Genomic DNA, 6,000 nt, shown 5'->3' on the forward strand with positions numbered 1-6,000 from the left:
AACGGACCGGATCCTGACCGGATCAGGATTGCAACCTGATGCTTCCGGACCGGATCTGGACGGAACGTATCAGGACATCTGGTCCGTTTTTGTAAAAAATGCAAATGTGAACCGGGCCTTAGCGGTTTTTCTATACCTTTCATAACGCTCAGAAAATGCTACAGGCACCGCTGTGGTCATTGGAAAGCAATCGAAACACGAAGATATGAACACTCTCATAGGGAATCATTGCACAAGCGCTTTCAGGGCGATTTTCAAAATTGCCGGCGCTTAAAAACCCCAGAAAACGCTCTAGGTGTGAACAAGCCCTAAGGGCACTAAAAGCAGTGCAGAGCAGTACTTTCCTGCTGCTGCCCAGGCTCTCTTCACTACACAGGTGTTGCTGCAATGTTATGTACAAAATGCATGTAGGCAAATTTTGGAGACTGCCTAGCCAACAGTTATGAGCACTGCTGCCAGTGTGAATGGGATATAAGTCAAAAATGCATGTTTATTAAAGTAAATCTGAAGAAAAATAAAAAAACAGATACATAAGGAGAGGGAAGGCTGGTCCTATAGAGCCTTCCTGTTCTCCTCACGGTCCCCATGTTCCAGCGCTGGCTCCACGGTACAAATCTGTATTGCGCACAAGGAAGTACGCAAGAGAGATGCACTTGTTTGGAAGACCGAGTGCTTCCAAAGACTCCTGAAGCCCACCAGAGGTGGAAGTCAGCAGTCTACAACCTATCTGTTGTAGGGGGAACGTGGGGACCATGAGGAGACTGGGAAGGCTCTATAGGACTCAGAGCCTTCCCTCTCCTTAGGTGAGTATCAGTTTTTTATTTTTATTTTAACTTCAGACTCCCTTTAAAGTTTGATACAACATATATTCTTAGCCTGAGTTCGTTTGCATCACATTGACATTTAGCAAGGCTGCAATCCTACCATTTACACAGCTGTTAACCCCATGAGTGTGCTATACAAGATTTCTTGACAGGTTTGCCTTACCCTTTTCTTATGAAGACGTAATACAAGTGGTTCTTTTAGCTGTATTAGGTTTTTTTATTGTGTTTTTGTTCAGTGGAGGTGTGAGATGGCAGCAGTAGCAGATGGGCAAAACTGGAAACTGAGTGAAGATATTTTGCCAGTGGAGTCTTTGATGTAAAAGAAGACGGTGTGTGAGCCAAGCTGGCTCCCACACAAATCTGGGAGTAGGGTCATTAAACTAGACGTTCTTTAGGATTTGAGATTGATGGGACTGTAGTGAGAACAAATGAATCTCAATATACAGTAGTAAACTCTGATATAAATATACAATGTATGATAAATCCTGACATAGTCAACTTCTTATATTGTAAACTGCTTGGCCAAATCCCATGGAGTTTACTATAAAGAGATACTACTGTATACAGATGAGTAGAGAAATGAATTGCTCCCTTCAAAGTGTTCAGATTTTATGACTTTGCAGTCTGAAATGAGGCTGGGAGAAATAATTTTCCTAGCCGTATTCACTCTATACCTAAGGACTGGTTCACACTGCAAGCGCTTTTCTCACACCTAGGGCGTTTTTGCCCTTTTTTTGAGAGCTGTCGATTTTCAAAATCACCCTTAAAACGCTTGAGCAATGATTCTCTATGAGAAAGTTCACATCTGAGCGGTTTGTTTCCAATCTGCTCATAAAAGCGGTGCCTGTACCATTTTTTGAGGCGATTTTGCCTCAATGGAAGGTATAGGAAAAACGCTCACAAAATTGCTTTGCGGAGCGATTGCGTTCGCGTTTTTAAGAATAAATACATTGTATTTATTATTATTTTCCGAGTCAAAGAGTTCACTTCTTGATCCGGGGAGGGAGTGAATTAAAAAATCGCTCTGAAAAAGCACTTAGAAAACCGCTTTAAAAAAAAACTGCAGCACACAGGCAAGCACCGGGAGATGCTAAAAAAAAAGCACACAAAATCGCAAAATGCTTGCATTTGCGATTTCGATTTTAGATCTGAACTAGGCCTTACTAAATTACTAATTTGGTGGTGTTTTAAATAAGATTTATCTTGGTTAAGTATATCAAGCCCGAGTACCCCCTGGAACTATCAGAAGTACCCCCTGGGGTATGCGTACCACACGTTGAGAACCTAGGTTCTACATAACCGTGGTTTCCAGGTCATCTCATCATCATTTCCATAATTTCCACCTATGTCATTATAGACACCCACTGACGCAGATTCATCTGGTGCTCCTTTATCCTCCATTAAGTCCTGAGCACATGGTCCCAGATAATCACCTTCTGCTTATTGCATTGTACTTTTGAGAGAGGTTTTGAATCAGGATGATACCATTTATTTATATATATATAATTTAAGTCCAGCGCACATCTCCTGTTTGCAATACAAATTAGTCCCAAATCAGATGTCCTTAATTATTCCTTCAGTCTTCTCTGATTCCACCAGAAATCACCAGTATAAAACGCACTCACCAGATACAGTGTGATCACTGTCAGACTGGTCAATCAGCGCACACCTCCAGGATACCCCAGCACTTCAGGTCCTGGTCCTTTTATACATGCATTCCCTGTCCAGGTTCACTTGTCCAGATTCATGTATCCCTAGTGTCTCAAACAAGAGCCTCTCATAGTGTAATATTGTTTTAAAACCACTAAAACTTTATTAAAATATTGCACTCACATGTCACCAAGTTGTAATCATGGCACAGAGTTTTATCATGGGCTCTCCCCCGTAGCCAAGCCGGACTAGATGATGCTTTCGCGTTTTGGCGTTCCAACCGCCGCTGCTTTCTTCCCAGTGCGTCCAACTCCCCGCTCGACTAGTTTCGTCACTGCCTCGTGACTCATCAGGAGCTATACGGAGAGTGACCGCGACTGATAGAGATCAGTGGGAACCAATCAGAAGTGACTGATTGGGGACCAATAGGAGTGGAGCAACCAAATCCAATAGGATGCAGCGGCGGACTTAAATATCCCAGTGCAGCGTCCAATCCCCATGCTCCTGATGAGTCAAGAGGCAGTGACGAAACTAGTCGAGCGGGGAGTTGGACGCACTGGGAAAAAAGCAGCGGCGGTTGGAATGCCAAAATGCGAAAGCATCATCTAGCCCGGCTTGGCTACGGGGGAGAGCCCGTGATAAAACTCTGTGCCATGATTACAACTTGGTGACATGTGAGTGCAATATTTTAATAAAGTTTTAGTGGTTTTAAAACAATATTACACTATGAGAGGCTCTTGTTTGAGACACTAGGGATACATGAATCTGGACAAGTGAACCTGGACAGGGAATACATGTATAAAAGGACCAGGACCTGAAGTGCTGGGGTATCCTGGAGGTGTGCGCTGATTGACCAGTCTGACAGTGGTCACACTGTATCTGGTGAGTGCGTTTTATACTGGTGATTTCTGGTGGTGGAATCGGAGAAGACTGAAGGAATAATTAAGGACATCTGATTTGGGACTAATTTGTATTGCAAACAGGAGATGTGCGCTGGACTTAAATTATAGATTTTTGTGGAGTATTGCTGTACTCAAGTTAAAGCGCACTCTGATGATAGTGTGAAACATATGCATTTAGTAACCAGTGCGCTTTGAATACTTAACAACTACTTGATACCATTTATTGGCTAAGTTAGTTTCTGAGTTAGCCAATAAATGGTATCATCCTGCTTCAAAATCTATTGGTTTTACTGATGGCTAACACAGTACAACACTCTACTGCTTCTACTTTTGAGAGATAAATCTTACAGCTCATCAAATAGGTAGAAGGAATTTGTGGAAAGTAAATCCAAATGTTGTAAGGGGTCAAGTGGTAGCGCCTCACAGTTCCTTGGTACTGCCTGCAGTAAAGCATGCTGATGATGTGCCCTGAGGGACCCATTCCACTATAGGCTCAGTATCACTTGACTGAATTAGCATGCCATGTCTGCCAGCGCCAAATACATAATGCAAGGTCCTGCCCTCTGTTTCTTAGACCATCTGCAAAACCTTCAGCTTTCGCACACACTTGGTCACCAGCATCTTCGGGCAGAAACTCTAAGTGGACGCAAAGGCACGACACTCACACCCATGGCCGGTTCTGGACTTTTTGCTGCATGAGGCAAACTTGTGAGGAAGCCCCCCCCCCCCTCCCCGATTTGGAATGATCGCACAGCACCCGAAAATTTTCACCCTCAGTATAGGTAGCCAGGTATACGTACCTCCTATATAGGGTAGCCAGGTAAAGTTGCCCCCAGTATAGGTAGCCAGTATAGTTGCCCCAGTATAGGTAGCTGGTGTACTTTCCCCCAGTATAGGTGGCTAGTATAGTTGCCCCAGTATAGGTAGCTAGTAGTGTTGCATCTCGCAACACTGAGACGCATACACAACATGGTGAAGAGCTTGGATCTCACGATCCAGACACTGGATGGAACCGTTGAAGATGAGGTGGGTGGAGTACAGTCGGACCAAGAAGCAGAGGTAGCCGCTAGTTGGGTCACAGTTAGAAGGGGTAGGGGAAAAAGTGTCAGGGAGGCTAGTCCCGAGTTGTCCCTCACTAATAAGTATGCTTGTTTGCGAAATATTGGGGAGGATGATTCTGGAGTAGCAATGCTGCAGCAGGATGTGCTCCTTAGCAACCAAGGGGTGGACTGCTGCAACGAGAAAGGGAATAGGAGTGCAGCTAAGGCTAGACAGGTACTGGTGGTAGGGGATTCAATTATTAGGCGCACAGATAGAGTAATCTGTCGAAGAAACCGTGAATGCCATACAGTCTGTTGCCTCCCGGGTGCTCGGGTTCGGCATGTAGCGGAAAGAATTGACAGATTACTGGGTGGGGCTAGGGAAGACCCGGCTGTCATGGTACACATTGGCACCAATGACAAAGTTAGTGGGAGATGGAAGGTCCTCAAAAATAATTTTCAGGTACTTGGAGATAAACTTAAAGCAAGGAGGTGTTCTCTGAAATACTGCCAGTGCCACATGCTACATCTGAGAGACAGAGGGAGCTTAGGGAGTTAAATAAATGGCTGAGAAATTGGTGTAGGAAGGAGGGGTTTGGGTTCCTGGAGAACTGGGCAGACTTTGCAGTCGGCTACAGGTTCTACAGCAGGGATGGGCTGCACCTTAATGGGGAGGGTGCAGCTGCATTGGGGGAGAAGATGGCTAAACGGTTGGAGGAGATTTATAAACTAGGATCTGGGGGAAGGCGGGAGGATAAAGTCTCAATACGTAGGCAAGATAAGGTAAAAAGACAGTGGGAGCCTAACTTTATGGGGGGTGGAGAGGGGGGATGGGACAGTGTAAAGATTAAGGAGGTTGGTAAAATTTCAAGTAGTCCATTTCATGTAAACAAAATTGGTAAATGTGTTGGTAAAAATATAAAGTGCATGGTAACCAATGCTCGGAGCCTTGCAAATAAAATAGACAAACTAGAGTTCATTCTGAATGACAAAGGCTATGACATTGTGGGAATAACCAAGACATGGATGGATGAAAGCCATGACTGGATAGCTAATTTAAAAGGATACAATGTGTTTAGGAAGGATAGAACAGGGAAAAAAGGTGTAGGGGTTTGTCTCTTTGTTAAGAATTCTTTTACAGCTGTCCTCAACGATGAGATGGAGGAAGATTGCGAAGATGTGGAGTCCGTTTGGGTAAATATTCATGGTGGAAATAAAAGTTGCCAATTGCTTATTGGGGTATGCTACAGGCCACCTCATATTAATGAAGCTGCAGAACTGCGATTACTACAGCAGACTGAAAAAGCTGCAAGTAAAAATGAGGTCATAGTTATGGTCGAATTCAACTTTCCAGACATTGACTGGAGTATTGAGTCTACGCATTCTGGTAAAAGCAGCAGATTTCTGGCAGCACTACAGGACAATTACTTGAATCAAATGGTAAAGGAACCAACTAGGGGGAATGCGTTACTGGATCTGATCATTTCTAATAGACCAGATAATGTATCAAATATGCAGGTTCAAGAACATTTGGGAAATAGTGATCACAACATGATAAGGTTTGATCTGGTGACTGATAGGCCA

The sequence above is a fragment of the Hyperolius riggenbachi genome, chromosome 4, assembly GCF_040937935.1.
Source record: "Hyperolius riggenbachi isolate aHypRig1 chromosome 4, aHypRig1.pri, whole genome shotgun sequence".
NCBI lineage: Eukaryota > Metazoa > Chordata > Amphibia > Anura > Hyperoliidae > Hyperolius > Hyperolius riggenbachi.